Source organism: Megascapheus bottae, chromosome 1, assembly GCF_031878675.1.
Source record: "Megascapheus bottae isolate mThoBot1 chromosome 1, mThoBot2.hap1, whole genome shotgun sequence".
Classification (NCBI taxonomy): domain Eukaryota; kingdom Metazoa; phylum Chordata; class Mammalia; order Rodentia; family Geomyidae; genus Megascapheus; species Megascapheus bottae.
In genome coordinates, this window is record NC_143509.1 from 4,780,120 (window position 1) to 4,806,230 (window position 26,111).

At 38.5% G+C, this 26,111-nt stretch overlaps 1 pseudogene; it reads left to right on the forward strand.

Moving 5' to 3' along the window:
* The first annotated feature begins 411 nt into the window (after positions 1 to 411).
* Positions 412 to 26,111, forward strand: part of LOC150068089 (vomeronasal type-2 receptor 116-like) — a 42,116-nt pseudogene continuing 16,416 nt past the window's right edge.

The following is a 26,111-nucleotide window of genomic DNA, read 5'->3' on the forward strand; positions in this document are numbered from 1 at the left end:
TCTGGGTCTTGGCGTAGCCTGCCTGTCAGTCTCCAGTCAATGGCCTGGGGGAGGGGACTGTTGAGGGAAGGGACAGGATTCTAAATTCCTTGCCCCCTGCTCCTGTCAGTCCTTCTCCGGTGGGGTGGAGAGGTCTGAGTTAAGTTCTATTGCTTGGCACCAGCTCTGCTTTCCCAATGGGTTTGGGGACCTGCTGTGCTACTCACGCCTCTGCGTTCATCTGTGGGTGCTGCACGGTGTTCAAGAATCCTTCACTCCCCTTGGATCTCTGCTGCTGCCTGTGCTCTGTGTCTGGGTTCCACTGCTTGCTGTTCTGGTTCTGTGTCTGGTTTCCGCTGTTTCTGCATCTTGCTGGCCCCATCCTATGCTGGTTTCTACAGCGGTCAGGACTACCTCCCGGTGCCCTCCACCATGGCTTTTGGCGGCTCAGAGCTGGCGGTGAGGGGTGGGGGAGGTTCCTTGCGTTCCGAATTCTTTGACAAAGTTAGATGTAAGCTTTATCTGGTTTCTTTTCCGGTTTGAGTCCTCCTCTGTTGCTTCTTGAGCTTGTTGTTGTGAATTTATTTAGGTAATTTACTCGTGGGACTTCCTGGTTCTCTCTTTTTGTGAGAGAGAGCTAAGCGGCATCCCTATTGTCTCGGCGCCATCTTCCACTCATCCAGAGAGCTTTTTAAACCTGGCCTCCAGATCTACATTATATTTTTGAAACAAACATTTAGTATAACCTCACTTCCAAATTTCATCCAGAAACCCAGCTCTAATTTTCTTTAAAACTTCAATACTTAACACTTTACTTAAACATTTCTTTAAAATCCTCTTTCCCCAATTTAATACATTTTAGGGGACAAGTTTAAGAAATACTAATCACATCACCCACTTTACCATCAGATTTCCAGTGTCAGTCTGCAAAGAAGACAGGATGAAGCCTTGTCCTTTCTAAAAAACAGATGGGCAAGGTTTTTGAAACTGATAAATTCACACTTAAATTTCTGATACTTATCTCCAAATTTAAATTCAAGGAAATAAATTCAAAGTTCCTTGATGTCTTTTTGTTAAACTGAATAAAATGTTTACAATATAAACAGCTCTATGCAATACAGTACTAGATTTTTAAAGTAGTTCCTCTTTAAAACAATACAATAATCCCTTGAGGCATTTGACTTTGCTTGGAGTTTAGACTTAGATTTAACCAACTACCCCTTTTGTGTATGTTAGTTTCAAGAATAAATGTGTATACTTGTATACAAGTATAATCTTGAACATGTTCGCTCACACACATTCACACATTCATACTCAAACATCTAAAAGCACGCAAAATTAATATCGGCTGTACATTTTCTGAAGTTTTCAAGAGATTCAAATAGATAACAAAGATGCACACACACACATATAAAAACCACAAGGATCCATATTTAGGACTGGTACCAATTTCAAAGACAAAACCAGACAAGAAAAAATACCCAAGGAAAAACATGTAACATGGACAAGACAGAGCTAAGCAGAGACTTTTAAGTAACCCCCAAACTTCTGATGGCATAACTGGCCTTAAGCTATCAGAGTGATAGAAAGACCATGGGGCCCTGAACTCAGGGGGTGCCTCCCCAATGGAGATCTCCATTTCTTGGTAGCTGGTTGGGCTGAGGCCATTCTCAAGGAAGAGGGAAAACAAAACAACAAGAAAATTTGTCTGGGTCAGATACACTTAACACAAAAACATGAAATCAGATGAATATTCTCACAAAACAGCTTATTTAGATTTAGACATGTCTTGCTGATGGGACTTGAACCCACACGTCCTCTCAGACATGCCCTGTTATCAACAAGAACTCCAGAAAGGGGGTCAAGGCATCCCTTGACCACTCAGGCCTTAGAGAGCTAGCTCCGTCCAGCTTTTCCTCTCCGTTTCAGGCCCACAGTACACTTTCTGGAAAAAAATACAAACATACATGGGGGTCAACCGACTTCTACATACCTCCGGAGGCCTTTGCTTTTAACCTGGGCATCTTTTCCAAAAAAGGTTGTAATAGGAGGGGCGGTAAAGGCAATCCTTTATCTAAATACCATAAATATACAAATCATCAGGAATTGATGAAAGACTTGGGAGCCCTGATTGGATGGCCCCCATGGGCATATTTACTGTGGGGAGATCATGAAGGAACCTGTATTTGAAACCTGTATTTTCCTGACCCTTATGATAACAAAAATGGGGACTTCTGAAGCTATTCCAATATTAATTTTAGTAGCTCCAATAGTTTTTCCTGCCAATAGGCCACTGCTCCAACCATACAGGGTCATGCAATTTCCAAATTAACTGTAGGGGGAAATGGAAACCATGGGAGACTGTGGCACCTAGAATTGGGGGAGCAGTTTTATGCCAATTTTCTCATAGATAATGCAGTCGGCGTAGAATGCCACAACATCCATATTTTGTAAAATGTTTCTCCCAAGAGATTATTGGGCAGGTCCTCTAAGACCAGTGCTGAACAGCTCTCCCCAGGGCAGAGGGCATGCCATTGAGGAACATGCTACTAGGCTGCCTAAACCCTGGAGCTGGGGCCTAAGGCAGAGTTTCTAGGAGGCAGGAACTTCCTGCTTCCTAAGGCAAGTTCTTTTAGCTCCAGTATCTATTAAGGCCTGGGAGGAGATCTGAATTCCATGTGAGGCAATGGTGTTGCCTCTGACCGCAGCTTTATTAAAAAAGGAGGATTTATATCATAAGAAACGTATCCCGAAAGTAAACAGCCCTCCGATATTGAAGCAGTTGTAGGCTGTGTGGTTCCCAGATCGGCCGGGGAAGATTGCTGTCAGACTGAGGGTAAAGGAAGCCTGGGGAGTAACAATTACTGGGAATACTTCCAGAAGGCCATGTTGAGGGTTCAACTTGACCTCAAGTAAAGGAAGGATTACTGAGTGTGTACGTGCTGAAGCACAGGGGGCAAGCAGCGGGGCTCCCACACCACTAGCTAGGAGTCCCCACAGATACTGACTAGTTTTGCTATTGCAATTTAAAATATGACATATCATAGCTTGAATTACATATCACATGCAAAATTATGACCAGAAATCCTTTGTATCAATAATGAGTGAGATGTGTAAAATGAACAAAACATGAAACAGTGTTCACATGAAAAGTTACATTCTGTGCACAAAGAAGGATGGAACTTGCACATTTATATTTCTCTCTGCCAAGATCCATTGATGCCACAGAGCAAGTGCTCAGAAATGTGGACAGAGTTTGAGAAGTGATTATAACTTACAGTATGCAAGAGTGAATTTACTCTTTTAACTGATTAACAAATGAGTTGACTGCAAAATATAACATGAATAATTCAAGTATGTGGCACAGGGATAAAAATAATGTTTTACAAAGACAGGTAAGCAGTATTGTATAAAATTTTCAATTGGATGGCCTAAAAGCACACCTGTTACAAGTGTGAAAATGTGTAGGGAATAGTTTCTATGAGATTTGATGTCCCAAAGAGCACATTATCAATACAAGCAATAGTCAATGAAGGAAAAAAAGTTTAATAAAAAGCCTGAATGGAGAAGAATATGGAAATATGATGGATTTATGCTTTAGAAAAGAACCAAATTGCATTTATAATAGTAAATGCTTAAGTATTAGGATTATAGATAGATAGATAGATAGATAGATAGATAGATAGATAGATAGAGATATATATGAACACTTTCTCAATTTCTTTGATGAAAAAGAATTTGCAACAAGAAATAATGGTACCGTACACTTTCCTCCAGATATGGAGCATTGTATGCCGTGTGCAGATCACAAGTATGCCAACACACAGGGAGATGAGTGCCTCCTGAGAGCTGCAAGTTTCCTGGCTTTTGGAGATCCCTTGGGCATGGCTCTGACCAGCATGGCTCTTTGCTTCTCTGTACTCACTGCTGCTGTGCTTGTATTATTTGTGAAACACCAAGATACTGCCATTGTCAAGGCCAATAACCGGGCTCTCAGCTACATTCTGCTCATCTCCCTCATCTTGTGTTTCCTCTGTGCCTTGCTCTTTATTGGCCGTCCCAACACAGCCACCTGCATCCTGCAGCAGATCACATTTGGAGTTGTGTTCACGGTGGCTGTCTCCACAGTGGTGGCAAAAACGGTGACTGTGGTCCTGGCCTTCAAGGCCACTTGTCCAGGGAGAAGGATGAGGTGGTTGCTGGTGTCTGGGGCTCCTACGCTCCTCATCCCCATCTGCACCCTCATCCAGGTGAGTCTGTGTGGCCTCTGGCTGGGAAGCTCTCCTCCCTTTGTGGACACAGATGCACACTCTGAACATGGCCACATCATCATTCTGTAAAACAAGGGCTCCCTCACTGCCTTCTACTGTGTCCTGGGCTACCTGGGCTCCCTGGCCCTGGCCAGCTTCACGGTGGCTTTTCTGGCCAGGAACCTGCCTGACACCTTCAATGAGGCCAAGTTCCTGACCTTCAGCATGCTGGTGTTCTGCAGTGTGTGGCTCACCTTCCTGCCTGTCTACCACAGTGCCAAGGGGAAGGTGATGGTGGCTGTGGAGGTCTTCTCCATCTTGGCCTCTGGGGCAGGCCTCCTGGGCTGTATTTTTGCCCCAAAGTGTTACATCATTGTGATAATGTGCCATAGGAATTCTCTGCATGACTTCTGGGATAAAAGACACAGTAGGAGAAAATGACTTTCTTATAATTAAAATTACATGCTTGATTTGTATGAAATGTGTCATGTAAATCTATAGGAATTTTCCATTGTTATATTAGTTTGTATTTTGTAATATTTATTTCAATGAATAAGGGACTATTGCTCATTTTTACAGCACTGGTAATCACAAGTAGTAGTGATCACTAAAATTTGAATATTTGGGGGGGAGTTTTAAAAAATGTTTTATTTTCACCATAGCAAAGATATAGAACCAACCTAGATGTCCCTCAGTTGATGAGTGGATCAACAACATGTTGTATTTGTACACCATGAAATTCTATGCTTCTGTCAGAAAAAATGACATTGACACATTTGTTAGGAAATGGAAAGACTTAGAAAAAATCATATGAAGTGAAGTAAGCCAGACTCAAAGGAACTTAGGCTCAATGGTTTCCCTCATTTGTCATAATCTGTAGAAACCTTGGGCTCTACTAGCAGAGATCTGCAATAGAGCAAAACCTTGATACATAAGGCCGTATAGTATGAAGCTAATTGAAAGGACCTGCAGGATATTGAAACAAAAGCCATATAATGAATGATTGTTGTCCTTAATGTACTATGTTGTCTCTCATCTCCTTTGCTCTCCCTTGGGTATCTTATATTGTTACAGTATCTCATTTTGTTATCCGATATATTGGATTTATTTGTATTTGGTTATTTGAAATTTGATAGGGAAGGGGGGAAAACCAAGACGGGTGGGGGTGTGGGGGGAGGGTAATGGGTACCAAGACATGTGAAAGGGTATCAATGTATGTGAATTAATGCACCTTCTATCTGGCAAATATCATGTAACCCTTTTATTAATTACAATAAAAAATAAAATATAAAATTAAAAAAATGTTTTATTTTCATGGTGATGTATAGCAGGGTTACAATTAAATCTGTACAGTAGTGAGTCCTTTACTTCTTGAACATTGTTACTGCTTCTTATTTTTTTCTCACTTTTCTTTCCCCTCCTTCCCAGTTTTGGATTTCATCTCCAACATAACATCTTGTGAATATTGCTGTTACACTGGGTCAGCCTATGTTATGTGACTCATTGTGGTGTTTTTCCCCTCCCTTCAGTAATTAATATAAGCGAATGTATTTACAATGCACTAGGTGCCAAAGTCAGATAAAGCAACAACATGGGATAAGTCATAAGGGAAAGAAAAAAGAAAAAGAGAAAAAGGTAAAAAGTATCTTCACATAGAATATTAAAATAACAACCACATAGAATAAATTTATAAATTTGCCATAGCTCAGAAGCTAATTACAGTCAGCTAGGAAGACTTCATTCTGCTAGCAACAAACTTAAACCATTTAGAGGCTGATGTTTCTAAACAACTTCCATGAGCATATATGGTCAAAGCAACCCCATTCCTTATTCTTGTTCTGAAACCTTGAGCACAGTGAATTGGCATTTGTTTCTTTTTTAAAAATTGTCTTTTTTTCTGGGTGATCTATAGAGGGGTTCCAGTTTCATTTGTCACTTGTCATGTCGTGGGTGCACTTCATTTTAATCATTGATACCCCTTCCCATGTTTTTCTCCCTCTTTTCCTCCCTCCACCCTCTCCCAATAATCTTGTTGTTCCTGTTGTCTTTTCTGTTTCAAACAAACAAATAGACATATGTATAATACATAGGGTACCAAAGTCAGACACAGTAACAACAGGGGATAAAGCAAAGGAAAAAAAAGAGAAAGAAATAACTTCACATAATACAATAAGAACAACCATCACAATCCCTATCATAAAGTTCATTTTGCCTAGCTTTTCCTGTGTGAAAGAATAGCATTTGAGCTATTGTTATCCTCTTCTAGGAAAATCCTAGACTTTAATTAATTATTACAACTAAGCGAGGCCATTGAGCCTATGTTTCTTTGGGTCTGACATACTTTATTTCGTAGCATTTTTGCAAGTCTTTCTTTTCCCTTATGAATGGGATGGTGTCACTCATTCTGATGGCAGCATAGAATCCCAGTGTGTACAAATAACCCATATTCTTAACCCATTCATATACTGAAGGGTATCTTGGTTGGTTCCACACCTTAGCTATGGTAAATAATGTTGCAATGAACATGGTTGTGCTAGTATTTCTAGTTAATGGACAGTTAATGGACAGTTGGGTAAATGGCCAGAAGTGGGTTAGCTAGGTCATAGGGGGTCTTTTGAGGATGCAGTAACAATGAAAATAACCAAATGTACTCATTCCTTTAATTATGTAATAGATATACCACTCTTCATCTTCTTTTCAATAAAGAAATACTCTAGTAATAAATATATATATGGTTATTTAATGTATACACGTTGATTAAGCAAGGAGAAATTCACTAGTTTATCCAGCAGTGATTGATTCAGCTATTATAATGCCTCCACAAATTTCATCCAACTTTGGTTCAAGCCTCAATACATTGTGAAACAAACTTGAGTGTATTTATAGCCTATAATCACCCTTATCCACAATGCAAAATACAGAGGGGAAAGAAAAAAAATGAATTCTCAAAAACTCATTCTTCAAAATTTCAAAAGGCAAATGTGGAAATGATAATGTTTAATTACTTAATATAACATGCTCTAATGAGCATAGAACAATATGGAACTATGTAACTAGGAAAATATTAACAGAATTCATTAGGGAGCTAATAAACACGATATAGGGAAGAATTTGCTTTATTGAAATGTTTTGAAAATTAAATAAAAGACAACAAAGACTAAAGACAAAGATTGTATACTAAATACAAATAGACATATTAAATGCAGATTGAATTGGCAGAAACACATATATGCAGAATAAAATGAAAATGAGATCATTTAGTAAGAAGCTGACATCTACTGTGCTATCACCACTAGAGAAATGAGTGTGGGCCATTTTTTTTACTGAAGTACTTCCAACAGTACCCACTATTAGCTTATTGGGAAAATGATGTTGGTGTACTTCAGATTTCTATTCATTCATGAAACACATTGAATTCATCTTAAATCCTATTTTCTGATTATGTGTTTTATCACTGATGGCAGGAAGATAATTTGTATGTGACTTGAACAGGATGATGTAACACTGGAGAAAAAATGCATTCCAGGAGCCCTGCCCCGGAGGCCAAGATGGAGAAGACCTCCACAGCCACCATCACCTTCCCCTTGGCACTGTGGTAGACAGGCAGGAAGGTAAACCAAGGTCAGTATCTTGACACTGTTCAAAAAAAAACAAAAAAAAATAGCAGCAGCCATTTTGTCCAAGTAAAGAGCCCGCAGGCCAGGGACATAGGGACATTCCCAGGCATGCTTCATCATCCAGGAAACCTGCAACCCAGGGAGACATGATTTCTGTCTGTGTTAGCATACTCTTGATCTGAACACTTCATACACAGCCCCATATCTGATGAGGAAGATAATGAGGAAGGAATTGGGAAGAATTCATCCCATTTCCATCCTGCCTTTTCTTAAATGGAAATTAACGATTTGAGACTGTTTAATGTACTATCAAGTAGTACAAAAATGGTTAGTATTGTTTTATTTTAGGCTTTTTTGAACTATATCAATAACCTCGCAGACTGAGACTTTGGCCTAATAGTAGAGTGCTTGCCTAGTATGAACAAAGATCAGGGTTCGATTCCCCAGTACTACTTACATAGAAAAAGCAGAAAGTGGTGCTGTGGCTCAAGTGGTAGAGCTCTAGCCCTGAGAAAGCCCAGTGCAGTGCTCAAGCCCTGAGCTCATTCCCAGTACTGGCTAAAAAAACCCAAAAACCCCCATTAACATCTCATGCAAATTATTTTGTTTTCTAATTGAAATTTTACACTAAATGACTATAACACATAATGGTGTTTTCCCATGTATTTTTGTTGTAAGTAATAGAAGGGTTACATTATATTCACTAGATAGAAGGTGCATTACTTCACATACATTGATATCCTTTCTTATGTCTTGGTCCCCATTCCCCTCCCCCCACCCCAGCTCCTCATCTTGATTTCCTCCCTTCCCTATCAGACTTCAAATAACCAAATACACATATATACAATATATCAGATAACCAGGTGAAATACTGTAACAATATGAGAAAACCAAGGGACAGAAAAAAAGACATGAGAGATAACATAGTACATCAAGGAAAACAATCACTCATTATATGGCTTTTGTTTCTATATTGTGGAGGTCCTTTCATTTATCATCATTCTACATGGCCTTATGTATCTAGACTTTGTTCTATTGTATATCTCTGCTAGAAGAGTCCAAGGTTTCTACTGATTATGACAAATGAGGGAAGCCAATGGGTCTATGTTCCTTTGGGTCTGGCTTACTTCACTTAATATGATTTTTTCTAAGGCTTTAATGGTGGATTTTTAAAAAATATTTTTACTATCAAAATGATTCTGTATGCTATTTTAATAATAGTTCTGATACTCAGTGAAAAAAGGTATAGACAGCACCAACCATTAAAATTATGGGTAATATGGTTTATATATCCCTATGAAATATTAATAAAAGCCCTACAGTATGTCCTTCAATGATGGCATTATTTGGTTGCTCTTCCTCACCTGTGAAGCAGTGGTGAATAAAGAACCAAACCAAGTTTGAAGCTCTAAGCATGATGCTATACTGAACCGTTGTCTACTTCTTAAACCAAAAGACCCTTCTGATCCCTTGCTCTGTGGCAAAAGCAGTCTGTGCACTTGTACATGATCCCTGCTTTCCTGATTTTATAAATGGAATCTGGAAGAATATGCAGACCCTGTCCTTATTACTTTGTACTTAATGCTATAATAGAAGTAAAACTTGCATTATTGAGTATGGGGAACTGAGTTTTCTTGAGAAAAGCATGAATATACTGGGATATAAAACAAGCAAAGTCAGATGTCATTCAAGGCTGTGCTTTGTGTAATTTCAAGGGGCAATAGCATCAAGTGTTAGTACCTGAAAGAATGGCAGTTTTGCCTCTGCAATCTGAACTTCTACTGGCTCACATTAATTGGATGACATTATGGAGAATTTCTACTTGAGTCCTGGACTTACCCTGTCCCATAAGAATCTCATTCTCTGGATGAAGTTTGCAATCCAAACAACAGCCAGTCTTTTCTTTCTGAGGTGATTTCTGAAATTCAGGACCACAACGTTCACTCCAAACTGAGGGAGCAGTCTGAAGAAAATTAGATATGTGTTGATAACTGTTCAGATGCTTTATTTTTTTAAACCTTTAAACCTTGATTTTCTTTTTTTTTGCCAGTCCTGGGCTTAAGCTCAGGGCCTGAGCACTGTCCTTGGACTTTCTCAAGGCTAGAGCTCTACCACTTCAGCCTCAGCACCACTTCCGGCTTTTTTCTATGTATGTGGTACCGAGGAATCAAACCCGGGTCTTCATGCATGCTAGGCAAGCACTTTAACCATTAGGCCAAACTCCCGGCCCCGACCTTGATTTTCTTATATAAGAATAAATCTAAGGTAACTGTTCTAGCACATGTATTTGTTTTCCTAACACTGTCTATAAACCATGTCCAAGGTGAGTGTATTTATAAGCCTGAACAAAAACTAGACAAACAATTCTGAGAAGAAGTGACAACTTTAACAGTTTGTGATAAGACAGTCACAACAAAGGAAATGCTGTGAATTAAGTGATTTTTCTTGCAAATCCTTTATACACATGCCAAGTAGTGTGCTGGCAAAGTGAAAGAGCATAAATCAAAGACAATACCCTATAAGAAAGAGGTTTTAGGCAAATGCCACCTTGTATAAATAAATCAAATAAATAATTATTTAAAAGCCCAAAGGAAAAGCATAGACTTCTATGGAATTTTATACAATTAGTTAGTTAGCAATTGCACAATTTCTATTGGTGGAGTACTTTGCAATTACTTATGACATTTTTGGCAAGTAGATCTGTGCCATTAGTTAATTTTATAGCCAAGGTAACTCAAACAGAGAATTGTTAAGAAACTTTCCCAAGAAATTCACAGATAGATGTAAGGCTTCCTTTTAGGGTTCATCTTCCCATAGTCTTAAATGGCAGCAATTCCAATATTGTTATGGACTTCTAACTACTCCCTCAGTGAGAGATTGGTCAGAGAGGAACTGACATAAGTGATAACATTAAGGCCTCCAGAAAGTATCTCTAGATATATACATGGTTGGTACTGATGATATCATTTCTTCTGAAATGTGACCCCATCTACATGTCAATGAGTGCTTATATTATTCAAGCCTCCCTGTGTAATACAGCCACCTTCAAAAAGGTAAAATCGATAAAAAATGTAGTTTTCAAATCAGTCTGTAATATCTGGAGGCTTAAAAAATAAATCAATGATCTGGGTATGTGAGACACTCCTGTAATCCTAGATACTCAAAATATGTGATCTGTAAGAGAAGAGGATTTGAGGACAGTCCATGCAGAAATTTACCAAGACTATATCTCAACACATAAGCTGGGTTTGATGAGTGACATCAGAATCCATGAGAGGCTGTAGGTATGAGAATGTTGTTCTTAATGTACTATGGGAAGTTGTTTCTTTTCTCTTTTTTTCCACTTATTGTTAATTTCATGAAGTTACTGTATCTGAATTTGTATATTAGCATACTTTAAATATATGATTATTTGTTTATTTGAAATAGGGAAGGGATGGGGGAAAACAAGACGACTAGGGGGAGAGAAAGGGGAACAAAAACAGGAGAAGGGGAATAAAGGTTCTAGAAGTAACATACCCACTACCTGACAAATGTAACTGTAACCCCTCTATGCATTATCCTGACAATGAAAAAGAATTGTCCCCCCCCGCAAAGTAAAACCATATCCAAAAAAATAAGCAAAAAAGAAAAGAAGAGCTGGGAGTATGGTTCCAGTGATATAGTACTGTCTTAGCAAGGACATGATCCTGAACTCAAACCTTGAGTAAAAACAAACAAGCAAGCAAACTCAATTAAACCAATTTTGTAGGAGTCCAAATAGTTGAGGTTGGTTGAGGCTTAGATAGGAATATATAGTGTCAAAAAACCTATTCAGACTTTTCTGACATACAGTTAATAAGAACTAGTGATATAAAGAGCCTCTAGACCTGTTGGAAAGGCAAGGCAGATTATTATCTACACAAAGGCATCTAATAATGTAGACAACCTGGGCTAAAATTTAGCTCACACAAAATGCATTCTAATTTGACGTTAGGGTTGATTTTCAGAAAGAGTCGCCATTAGTCTGATTTTCACAAATGAGGCCCTAGGTCATTCTCCTATTCTTATGTATTCACTGGGTATGCATAACTTACTATTTTTTGCCAGTCCTGGGCTTGAGTTCAGGGCCTGAGCCCTGTCCTTGGACTTTCTCAAGGCTAGAACTCTACCACTTAAGCCTCAAAATCACTTCTGCCTTTTTTTCTATGAATGTCTACTGAGGAATCAAACCCAGGTGCATGCTAGGCAAGCACTCTGCCACTAGCCAAACTCCCAACCTCATAACTTACTATTTTCAAGAACTGAATTTATACCCAGGCACTGGTGGCTCATGCCTATAATTCCTGTGACTAAGACGTTGAGGTCTGAGGATAACAGTTCAAAGCCAGCCTGGGTCTAAAAGTCTGTGAGACTCTTTTTTATTTCTTTTATTTTTTCATATATTTTTACTGTAATTAATAGAAGGGTTACATTATATTTGCCAAATAGACGGTACATTAATTCACATACATTGATAAACTTTCTCATGTCTTGGTCCTCATTTCCCTCCCTCCTGCCCCCACCACTCATCTTGTTTTCCCCCCTTCCCTATCCAATTTCAAATGACCAAATACAAATATATCCAATATATCAGATAACAAAGTAAGAAAATGTAACAATATGAGATAATCAAGGGCTAGCAAAAGAGATGAGAGATAACATAGTACGTTAAGAACAGAGTCATTCATTATATGGCTTTTGTTTCTATATCCTAGAGGTCCTTTCATTTAGCATCATACTATATGGCCTTATGTATCTAGTTTTTGCTCTATTGCAAATCTCTGCTAGGAGAGCCCGAGGTTTCTAATGATTATGACAAATGAGAGAAACCATTGAGCCTATGTTCCTTTGAGTCTGGCTTACTTCATTTAATATGATTTTTTCTAAGTCTTTCCTAACAAATGGGGTGATGTCATTCTTTCTGACAGCAGCATAGAATTCCATTGTGTACAAATGCCACATGTTGTTGATCCACTCATCAACTGAGGGACATCTGGGTGGGTTCCATATCTTTGCTATGGTAAATAGTGCTGCAATGAACATCGTTGTGCTGGTGGATTTAGTTTGTCCTTGTTTCTGGACAATTGAATAAATGCCTAGTAGTGGAATTGCTTAGTCATAGGGGAGCTCTATGTTTAGTCTTTTGAGTAACTGCCATACTGCTTTCCATAGTGGTTGAACAAGTTTTCACTCCCACCAGCAGTGTAGTAGTGATATCTCCTGGCAACATCCCCTCCAACATCTGTTGTTGCTAGTTTTCTTGATCCTGGCCATTCTAACTGGTGTGAGGTGGAATCTTAGAGTTGTTTTGATTTGCACTTTTTTATGACCAGAAATGTTGAGCATTTCTGCATGTGTCTATAGGCCATTTTTGTTTTTCTTCAGAGAAGACTCTCTTTACATCTTTGGCCCATTTGTTAATTGGATGGTTGTTTCTTTGGAGATTAGTTGTGGGGTGATTCAATTTTTTGAGCTGTTGATATATTTTAGATCTGAGGCCTTTATCCATTCTTTGGTTGGTGAAGATCATCTCCCATTCTGTAGGCTTCCTAATTAATTTACTAGCTATGTCCTTTGACATACAAAAGCTCTGCAGTTTAATGTAGTCCCACTTATCCAGGCTTTCTCTGATTTGTTGTGATTCTTGGTCTTTATTAAGAATGTTTCAACCTGTGCCAAGGAGTCCTAGTGTATCTCCTTTTACTTCTTGAGATCTTTGATCCATTTGGAGTTAATTCTAGTGCAGGGTGACAAAGAAGGATCCAACTTTAGTTTTCTGCAGGTGCTTATCCAGTTCTGCCAGCACCACTTGTTGAAGAGCTTGTCTCTCTTCCATTCTATTTTTTTGGGCTCCCTTGTCAAAGATTAGGTCTGTGGGTTAATATCTGGGTCCTCACTTCTACTCCATTGGTCTTCAGACCTGTTCTTATGCTAGTCCCAAGCTGTTTTGATAATTATAGCTCTGTAATAGAGTCTAAAGTTTGGTATGGAAGTTCCTCCTGCTCTGTTCTTTCTGCTAAGAAGTGTTTTTGCTATACGGGGTCTTTTATTATTTCATATGAAATTTTGGATTGCCTCTTCTATTTCTTTAAAGAAGGCCATTGGGATATTGATGGGTATTGCATTGAATTTGTAGATAGCCCTTGGCAAGATTGTCATTTTCACAATGTTGATTCTTCCAATCCAGGAGCATGGCAGGTTTTTCCATTTCCTCAGTTCTGCTTTAATTTCCTTTTTCAGAGTTTTAAAGTTTTCATCAAAAAGGTCCTTTACATTCTTAGTTAAGCTAATTCCTAGGTACTTTATTTTCATTGAAGCTTTTGCAAAAGGAGTTGCTTTCCTGATTGTTTCCTCATTCCTCTCAATGTTGGCATAGATGAAGGCAGTTGATTTTTGAGGGTTAATTTTATACCCTGCTACCCTTCCAAAGTTTTGAATCAGCTCAAGAAGCTTGGGAGTGGAGTCTATTGGGTTCTATAAATACAGAATCATGTCATCTGCAAAGAGGGATAATTTTACTTCCTCTTTCCCTATTTGGATCCCCTTTATGCTTGCTTCTTGCCTTATTGCACTGGCTAGGAATTCTAATACTATGTTAAAGAGGAGTGGAGAGAGTGGGCATCCTTGTCTCATTCCTGATTTTAGAGGGAATGGCTTTAGCTTTTCGCCATTAAGTATAATACTAGGTATGGGTTTGCACGGACCTGCCAGCTTCACCAAACCGGAGAATCCAGCAATTTGTGAGTACCTCCGAGGAGGCATTGGAAGGGGAGCCCCTCCCCCTCCAGCTGAGAGCAGCGCCATCTTGACTACTGGCAAAGACGGGTCAAAGCAATTGGAGCCTGAGAGGTGTTTCTGACAGAGCCATCTTTCTAACTGGCAAAGGATTTCCAAAACATCCCTTAGTCGGAAATCTGGCCCCAGTGCTGCTGATGTCCGTCCCCTGCGCCAGCCAGAAGCCTGGTAAACAAAGCCACCCGCGGATATTTCAGCTTTGTTTTACCAATCAAGCAATCTGATCCCCAAAACCACAAAGCCAAATCTCAAGAGAAAAAGACTTTGTGAAATGTTTAGATCCTGAATTTAGTCGAGACCCAAGTTTCCTGTCCACCCCCCCAAAAAACCCCAAAACTGAAGAAAACCCTTTTTTTGGATTGTTTTGGTTTTTTTTGTTTTTTTTTTTAGTTTAGTTTTGTTTTTGTTTTTTTTGTGTTCTGTTTTCTTTTATTTTGTTGTTGTTTTGTTTATTTTTTCTTTTTAAAATTTGTATCATTGAAATCTCCAATATCTACCTCCCTCAATTCTCTATATTCTCCTTAGTACTCTTCTTATTGTCATAAGTTTTATCTAAGTTCATCTAAATTTTATACTAAAATAGTCTACCTGTCTATCCCCTTAGGTCAGTTATCATTACACAATAGCCTTTCTTCACTACTATAATAATCTTATACTCCTGCATTATTCTTTTCCTACCACCCTTGTCATCTTTCATATTATTTTTCTATCTCTGGTCCTCTGTTCATCCTTCAACTCTAATAATGCAGGGATCTACATTTGATGGTTGTTGAGCAATGCTATGTATCTAGGTGTTCAACTATACTCTAGGTCCAGAGGGACTCAAATACAATAGAGATTGGATTGAGGGGCTTATTGTCTTGGTCATAAATCGGTAATCTGTGGTTGTATTAGATTTGTATGTAAGTGCACAAAAAGAAAGAGAGAGTGATATTACCAATCTAAAAGAGTGAACATCTATCGTCAGCAACTGAAAAGGTCTAGGTTGGTTATATCTGAAAAATTATAATCTTGTTTATTATTAATCTTGTCCCCATTTTCAAATGGCCAGAACAAGAAACTCAAGAAAAATGTCAAATCAAGGAATAGTATCTCCATCCCAACATAAACAGGCAATGGAACAGTCAGTGGCAAATCTAGAGGAGAGTCTTCCAAGTGGTATACAAGTGCAATTGATAAACATCATTAATGAAAAGTGTGAAAATATAAAGAAAGAGATAAGGGAGGAAGCCATATCTAAACAAGAGGAAACCATAAGCCAGGTGATATGTGAAAAAGGGGAAGCCATAAAGGAGGCCTAAATAAAGGTTTTTCAAAGAAAAATGGATGAATTCATAAAATCCACAAACAAAATGGTGACTGAACTCCAACAAATGGCCAAAGAGAATAAAGCTGCGGAGGTAACCACTCAAATTGAAATCAAGGAGCTAAAGAAATCCATACACGATCTAAAACAAGAGATGCAAGGAATCAAAAATGAGCAATTAGAAGCAAGGGAGATGAAGAATAAAGTAGAAAGCTTTGATAGCAGGTTAGACAATGCAGAAGAGAGAATTTCCGGGTTTGAAAATAATTTAGTTGTTATAGAGAAAGAACAGAAAATGAGTCAATTCAAATCTTGAAATATGAGAAAACGCTACAGAAGGTCCAAGATACAATTAGGAAGCCTAATTTAAGGCTAATTGGTATTGAGGAGGGTCTGGAGAAAGAGGTCAATGGTATTAGAAATATACTTCAGGGAATCATCTCAGAGAACTTCCCAAATATCTAGAAGGGCAGGCCCATCCAGATACAAGAAGCTTTTAGAACCCCAAACAGACCAGACCAGAAAAGGACATCCCACCGCCACATTATAATCTGAACTGGATCAATAGAGACCAAAGATAGGGTCCTACAAGCAGCCAGGGAGAAGAGAATAATCATCTATAAAGGCAAACCAATCAGAATAACCCCAGATTTCTCCGCAGAGACCATGCAAGCAAGAAGAGATTGGAAGGATGTATGTCATGCCCTGAAGTCAAATAAATACCAACCAAGAATACTGTACCCTGCTAAGCTTTCATTCACAACTGAGGGAACAATAAAAACATTCTATTCCAGGGGAAAACTGCAACACTATGTAGCAACAAAACCAATATTACAGAAAATTCTCAAAGATGTTCTACATATGGAAAACCAACACAAATGTAATACAGAGAAAGACATGGCACCTAAAAGTCATAACATCTAAGTACCACAAGAACTATCAAGACACAGGCCCTAATGAAAGCTTTTAAAAATGGCAGGAACTAATAAATATTTCTCAATCCTGACTCTCAATACCAATGGATTTTACGCTCCAATTAAATGATATAGACTATCGAGTTGGAGTAAAAAGCATGATCCATCATTCTGCTGTCTTCAAGAGACACATCTTACCCAAAAAAACAAACATTTTTTGAAAGTTAGAATAAACTCTATCAAGATAATGGCCCCTATAAACAGGCTGGAGTTGCCATCCTCATATCAGATAAAATAGACTTCAAACTAAAATTAGTGAGAAAAGACAAAGAAGGTTACTACATAGTACTAAAGGGATCTTTCCTCCAGGAGGACATATCCATCCTAAATATCAACACACTGAATCCCGGAGCACCGAACTTCATCAAGCAAAATTTACTTTCACTGAAGCTTTGCATAAATCGAAACATACTGTTGGTGACTTTAACACACCACTCTCACCTATAGACAGATCAACAAGGCAAAAACTCAACAGAGAAACCTTAGAATTGAACAACTGTACAGACCAACTAGATCTAACAGACATCTGCAGATTATTCCACCCATCAACAACACAATATACGTTTTTTTTCAGCAGCACAGGAACATTTTCCAAAATAGACCACATTTTAGGGCATAAAACAAACCTGGGCAGATTCAGGAACACTGAAATTATTCCCTGAACTCTCTCAGACCACAAAGGCATCAAATTGGAACTGAACTCCCATCTCCATAATGAAAGCCCTGTAACTCATGGAGATTGAACAACACATCGTTAAATCACCAATGGGTCATCGAAAAGATCAGAAAAGAAATTCAACAGTTTATGAAATTTAACAAAAAGGAGCACACAAAATACCAGCTCCTTTGGGACACGGCAAAGGCAGTACTCAGAGGAAAATTCATAGCTCTGAGTGCTACAATAACAAATAATGTTTTCATAGTTTTATTGGCAAAGAAGCTAGTATTCAAATCATCAAAATGTTTTGAAATGCTCCTCTTCACTTTCTATGTTCACCATGCATGTTTTTCTTCAAGAACTATCAGTTTGTTTTGGCCTTGGCTTTTGCTATTAAGGAAATCGTTTACATAACTTCACTCTCGGATTTGATGTCTATGATGTTTGCACTGGAGTTTGGGAAGCATTTAAAAATCCTTTCATTTGGCTCTTTGGGAAGTGCACAATCCCAAACTACTCCTGTGGAAGAGACAGCAAGTCTGTAGCAGCATTTACAGGACCACTGGGATCAATGGCTGCCCAGATTGGAACATTGCTGGAAGTCTACAGATTTCCACAGGTGAGGGATGGATTGTGGGCAGATATAAAATGTCTAATTTTGATGTCCTTTTAGGTGTTAGAAGGATAGGAAATAATGAATATTATAAGGGCCTATCAAATTTTGTGATATCAACAGGCATGTATTGAAGGAGAGTGGGATATGTGTTTTTCCATTGTTTGGAAAATCAGATGGAAGATTAGTCATGCAAATGGATTATTTGTTGTTTCAAACCTTATCATTAATTTTCTTCATCACAAATCAGGGAATGGAAAATGACTTTCAAATGTGAAGATATGTTGAGGAGGGTACTGTTGATTCTACCTCTTGTCCTAGCTACTCTGCAAAGTTCTCTCTAATGAATCAGAAAAATAGCAAGTAGAGAATATCTGGCTCCAGTAGTAAAAATATCAGACGGGTGGGAGAAAGCCAAGAAAGTACACGAGGTCCTGAGTTCATGCACCTAGACTGGCATGCACTCTCACACACATACACAAACACCCACATTCACATGTACACACATGAGCACGTTATTATGTTGAAAAAAATAGGGCTAAAAACAATACCTTTTCAGATCTATAGATAGTATAAACATTGAACACCACTATGCTGAAGCATGTGTGGAAAGGGTAGATGTTAAGGGAAACCTTTAGACATATAAGGAACAGGTGCTTGAGAACAACAACATAAATCCCCACACTCATGTGAAAATGAAACTAGGAAACTTGGGGAGTGGCTGAGGTGGAGAAACATGGGAGGAATCAGTGTGCAAACATCAAGAGGCACTTTACCATGAAGTTGATCTGTTGTACAACTATTAAAGATCAGTTTGATTTTTTTGAAAAAACTGAAAACAATCATCTTTCACCGATGTTAACTCATGCTTATTAGGCTTCAAGACTGAGATTGTGATGGATGGTAATCTCATTCATGGAGAATCCAATTTTCTTGTTTTAGTTTACCTTTGGCTCTTTTGAACTTGCTGTGAACCAAGATTCCAACTCTCTATCAGGTGGCTCCAAAGGACACATCAATAGCCCCTGCCATGGTCTCCTTACTGCTTCACTTCAGCTGGAACTGGGTGGGGCTTTTGATTTCACAAGATAAGAATGGTTTGTGGTTTCTTCCTAAACTGAAAGAAGAAATGACCAAGTACAGACTTTTTGTAGCTTTTGAGCTACTGGTCTCCAACAAAGGCTTGTCACAAATGCTCCAATTGATGGCAATTTATAATGAGATCAATAAATCTTCAGTAAACGTTCTCATCATATATGGTGATCATGAATCACTACTAGATTTACTGTAGTTTTGGCTAAAGGCAAAGTTTGTATCATGAACTCACAGTGGGATTTAACCATGAAAAGGAGATATTTCATGCTAGGCTCATTGCATGTACCTTTCATATTTTTACACCATCGTGCAAAAGTTTCTGGATTCATAGATTTTGTCAAGGCAGCTAACCCTTCCAAATACCCAGGGGACTTTTTTCTTGCTTGGCTGTGGTTTCTCTCTTTTAATTGCTCAGCTTCTGAGTCTCACTGTGCGACATGGGACAATTGTCCTGATGCCTCCTTGGAATTTTTGCCTGGGCATATGTTTGACATGACCATGTCTAGAGAGAGTCACAGTATCTACAACTCTGCATATGCGGTGGCCCAGGCTCTCCATGAGATGATTCTTCATCAAACAGAAGTTCAAATAATTGGAAATAGAAAAGGGACAGTGCCTTTTGGTGCACAGGTAACTTGTTCTATTTTACAAGGCACACATCATTAGCCCAGGCGTTTACTAGAGGGTGTCTTACTCTATGAAAGTAAATATTTCTAGTGGTTTTCCAAGTCCCAAATGATTTTATTTAAATGTCTTTGAGGTACTTTAGATATGTGATTATATCCCTCATACAAAAGAATGACCAGTAAAAATTTAAATATATTCCATGTTTATATAATTTGCTTTTGGGTTTTTTTTGCCAGGGTCTGTGTGCTATCTCTGGAACTCTTTGGGCTCAAGTCTAGTATTTTATCACTACAGACACAGCACTTTTTATGAGTATTTCTCTGTATCTTACTACAGACAAGGGTATCACAGACATTTTAGCCTCCTGGATAGCTAAGATTACAGGTATGAGCTGTCAATGCCCAAGTTCTGAATTTTTTTAGTTAATATAATCTGTACTTTTCATAGTTATTGTTTTTGAATTGAATATGTAGCTTTTCCTTACATGCCTCTGCAGTAGTATCAAATGAGGACCTGATAAACAGCATTATACATACTTTCTACGGCAACTAGTTTCATTCAGCTGTATTAACAATTTAGTAGGCTAGATTGATAGACATTCATGAAAGCAGTGGTTGTGTCAAGCTGTAGATTGGCAACTCAGAATTGTCTTATATACTGCCATTCACCTGGTATTGGTTTGTCTTTGAAGAATATGCCTTGTAGTCCATTTTTGAGTAACCTGATTTCGAAAAGATTATTTCTCTATAGATTTTCTTTTGGAAGACTTCATTAGATATTTGAGCTATTCTTGATTTTGAAGTTAGAAATTAAGGACAATCAAAAGGCTTTCTTAGTTCAGGTTTTCTGTCTTAATTTTGAAATGTAATTCCTTGGAAGATGTTGTATCTCTTTTAGCTTCACCCTTTTCTGAAGAACATCCAGTTTTACAATCCTGCTGGAGATCAAGTGATTTTGGATGAGACGAGGAAATTGGAGCCAGAGTATGACATTCTGAACATCTGGAATTTTCCAGATGGTCTTGAACGTGGGGTGAAACTGGGAATGTTTTCTCCATATGCTCTCCATGGTAATCAACTGTCTCTATCTGAAGCGATGGTACAGTGGGCCATAGCAACTACAGAGGTGGGTTGAAAATAAAAATAATGATTTTACAGGCATATGTATATATAAGTGGAAGTCTTCCTTTAAATTTATAACTGGCTGATTCCCAGCAACTTTCTCCTATCTCCCAAGATACCCAAAGTGCCAAGATCTGAGTATCATGGTTTAAGATTACATTAAAAGGACACTTGTGAGAGACATTTTTCTCCAATTATGAACAAAAACATCTACTAGTAGACTTGTGTCTCAAATAGTAGCATGCAAATCTAAAGCAATAGTATGTCATGGTCACTGCCCTAATAAATAAAAATTAAATATTTCTAAATATTGATTATAATATCATCATAAAATGTAAATTGGGTCTTTCCAGAAGATTTCCTACACTGTGATAAAGTACCTGAAGATCCCTTTAGGTGCTTGAAAGGTTTACTTTGTTCCCTTCTATAGAAGGTTTATTCAATGCTTAGTTGACCTCTCTACTTAGGCACTTTTGGGGACGGGAAAGATTGAAGGCAGCTTTGAGAAGATGCTCACTTCATGGCCACTGGAAAACTAAGAGGAAGATACTATGTGCCTGGGGTTCTCACAATGCTACAATAAGGAGGACTTCCTCCTTGCTCTTTTCTACTTCACAGATGAGTAATGACAACAGATAGTAACATGAATATTAGAAAATTACATAGGGTTGTGCGCTAGGACTTACTTCCTCATCATCAGTTTCCACTTTTTTTGTTCTTGTTGTTTTTTTGCCAGTCCTGGGGCTTGAATCCAGGACCTGAGCACGGTCCTTGGGCTTTCTCAAGGCTAGAGCTCTACCACTTGAGCCACAGCACAATTTATGACTGTTTCTATGTATGTAGTACAGGAGGAGTTGATCCAGGACTTTGAGCATGCTAGGCAAGCACTGCACCACTCAGTGAAACTCCCAGACCTCAGTTTCAACATTTTAAAGATTCCATACTCTTCAATATTTCAACAGTATAGAAATGAAGGATGTATTACATAAGCCTAGGGTAATCACAGGATATGTATTCTATACAGAATTTATCTTACTGACTGCACTTAGCTACATAAAATCATTATACTGCATGGCACGGTGGTGCACACTGTAATCCTAGGTACTCAGGAGGCTGGGATCTGAGGATCAAGGTTCCAAGCCAGCTCGGGCATAAAAGGCATAAAAGGACCAGAGACTCTTTTTTTATAAATTTTTTATTGCAATTAATAAACGGGATTATCCTGATGATAATCCCTTAACGTACTATGTTGTCTCTCATCTCCTTTGCTGTCCCTTGGTTATGTCATATTGGTATAGTATCTCACTTTGTTATCTGATATATTGAATTTATTTGTATTTGTATATTTGAAATTTGATAGGGAAGGGGGAAAACCAAGACGGGTGAGGGGTGTGGGGGGGAGGGAAATGGGTACCAAGACATGTGAAAGAGTATCAATGTATGTGAATTAATGCACCTTCTATCTGGCAAATATCATGTAACCCTTTCACTAATTACAATAAAAAAATTAAAAAAAATTAATAAAAGGGTTACATGATATTTGCCAGATAGAAGGTGCATTAATTCACATACATTGATACCCTTTCACATGTATTGGTACCCATCACCCTCCCTCCCCCTCACCCACCCCCGTCTTGGTTTCCCCCCTTCCCTATCAAATTTCAAATAACCAAATAGCAATAAATTCAATATATCAGATAACAAAGTGGGATACTGCAACAATATGAGATACAGAGACTCTTATCTACAGTTAACCTCTAGAAAACGTGAAGTGGGGCTTGGCTAAAGGGTAGAGAGGTAGCATTAGCTGAAGAGCTCAGAGACAACGCCCAGGCCCAGGGGTAGGGTTGTAGTCTTGAGCTAAAAAGTTTAAGCCACATTAACCACAACAACTACAACTACAACAAACACATTATATTTACTAATCTGATTCTTTCAAATGCTAGATACTTGGAGTGCTATCTATGTAAGTCTGAACAATTAATGACACATCCCTGATTTTTCTCAGACTCCTCATTCTGTCTGCAGGAAGAGTTGTGGTCCTGGATTCAGGAAATCTCCTCAGGAAGGAAAGGTTGCCTGTTGCTTTGATTGTACCCCTTGCCCACAAAATGAGATTGCTAATGGGACAGGTAAATCCATGACTTATGGCAAAATTCTTCATTTTTTCCCTTTATTGTTAGGGTAACTTATAGAGGGATTACAGTTACATTCATCAGGTAGTGGGTTTATTTCACTCTATTCTCCTTAATCCTAACAAATCAATGAAAATTTGTACATAATGATTAGACAACCCATTTTCCTTCTCTCTGATAAAAGTTCATATTGTCCAGTGGTGGCATTGGCTTTTGAAATACATTACATCATGTGTCCAAAGTACCTATTTCAGTAATAGTTTCTAGTATATTGCAGACAAGGTTATGTTCCACAAACCTTTTATATCAATAATGAAAAAGACATGTGTAAACCTGAACATAACATGAAACAGAAGTCCTATAAGAATATTGTTCATATGGAAAGTTACTTTCTATCCACATAGAAAACATGAATCTTGCTTCTATATTTCTTGTTGCTGAAACCCTTTCATGCCACATAGCAAGTGTTCAGAAATATGGATTCAGTTTAACTAGTGAGCATGTCTTAGAGTGTCCAAGACTAGGTTTTCAGTTTCAGCAGCTTCACCACTGAATTGGACACAAAATTTAATGAGTAAAATTCAAATATGTGTTAAGGGAATAAAATTAATATGTTCAGGACAACTAAGCTATATTATGCAAAATTTCCATTGGATAGCAGAAAAGTACATGTGTGAGAACACATGAGACAATGTGTAGATAATACTTGTTAATAGGAAGCCCCAAAGGGCACATTATCAATTCAAGTATTAGACAATGAAGGAAAAAGAAGTTGAACAAAAAACCTGAGTAAAGAAAAATATCGATGTGGGAGGTGTTTATGGTTTAGAAAATAAACTAAAATGCTTTTATGATAGGAAATGCTGATATATCAGGATTATATCTAAATGAATACTTTCCACATTTCTTTGAAGAAAATGAAGCTTGCAATATTGATTAATGGCAGATTACACTTCTCTCCAGATATGGAGCAGTGTGTGCGGTGTGCAGATCACCAGTATGCCAACACACAGAGAGATGAGTGTCTCCTGAGAGCTGCAAGTTTCCTGGCTTTTGGAGATCCCTTGGGCATGGCTCTGGCCTGCATGGCTCTTTGCTTCTCTATGCTCATGGCTGCTGTGCTTTGATTATTTGTGAAACACCAAGGCACTGCCATTGTCAAGGCCAATAACCGGGCTCTCAGCTATATCCTACTCATCTCCCTCATCTTGTGTTTCCTCTGTGCCTTGCTCTTTATTGGCCATCCCAACACAGCCACCTGCATCCTGCAGCAGATCACATTTGGAGTTGTGTTCACGGTGGCTGTCTCCACAGTGTTGACCAAAATGGTGACTGTGGTCTTGGCCTTCAAGGCCACTTGTCCAGGGAGAAGGATGAGGGGGCTGCTGGTGTCTGGGGCTCCTAAGCTCCTCATCCCCATCTGCACCCTCATCCAGGTGTGTCTGTGTGGCCTCTGGCTGGGAAGCTCTCCTCCCTTTGTGGACACAGATGCATACTCTGAACATGGCCACATCATCATTCTGTAAAACAAGGGCTCCCTCACTGCCTTCTACTGTGTCCTGGGCTACCTGGGCTCCCTGGCCCTGGCCAGCTTCACGGTGGCTTTTCTGGCCAGGAACCTGCCTGACACCTTCAATGAGGCCAAGTTCCTGACCTTCAGCATGCTGGAGTTCTGCAGCGTGGGGCTCACCTTCCTGCCTGTCTACCACAGTGCCAAGGAGAAGGTGATGGTGGCTGTGGAGGTCTTCTCCATCTTGGCCTCTGGGGCAGGCCTCTTGGGCTGCATTTTTGCCCGAAATTGTTATATCATTACATTTAAGCCCAATAGCAATTATCTGCATGACTTCAGAAATAAAATACATAGTATGGCCGGGAGTTTGGTCTAGTGGTAGAGTGCTTGCCTAGCATGCACCATAACCCGGCTTTCATTCTTCAGTACCACATACATAGAAAAAAGTCGGAAGTGATGCTGAGGCTCAGGTTGTAGAGGTCTAGCCTTGAGAAAGCACAAGGACATTGCTCAGGCTCTGAGCCCAAGTCCAGGAGTGGCAGAAAATAAAGACATTGTAGGAGAAATTCGCTTTCTCACAAATTCTTGTTTTTGATTTGTATAGAGAATGTCTGGTTTAAATCTACAGAAATTTTCCACTGTTTTATTAGTTTTTATTGTGGAATGTTTATTTCAATAAGTAAGTCTTTTTCTCATTTTTTTATCTCCAGAACTCTTTATTAAAAATACTGTTCACATCAAGAGTGAGAAAATGATTAAAGATCAGTAACAAATTTTGAGATCTTGATGTTAGAATTTAACATACTGGTGCTTTTTAGGGAAATTGTTGACTCCCAAATCACAGAACCAATGTGAAAAGCAAAGTACAAAGGTACCCTCAAAGTATTTACAATGAAGTAAATACTAACAGAATTTAAAATAGGTACAGGACCAAGGTGCTGTCCCATGTACAAAAAAATTGAAATGACTAACGTTACATAATTTCAAAGGTTGTCCTTTTTCTCTTTTTCCTTGTCATAACAAGAAATTACAAAAGTTTATATTCTTAATTTGATTCTTCTCAGGTATTAAAATCTACCTATATATTGAAGACTAACCTTCAGACCACCTCTTAAATGGAATTACACTACAGAAAAGAGGATTCCCCACCACGTAAAAAAAACCTAAGCAAAACTGAGTATTTTGAAAACCATTCCCAATAAAACCTAAATGAAAAATAAATATAAAACAAATATACATTACCTGACACCAAGTGTTTTCTGGCTGACTATGCAATGAAAATCTATCAGTTGTCTATCTTTCATATTCACGCCAAGTCCTGAGGTTACAGGGGACAAAGCAAATTAGCTTTTGTGGTGCAGTCATTCTCAGGTTTGCAGAGGGAAGTGTGCTGGTCTATGTAGAGTGAGA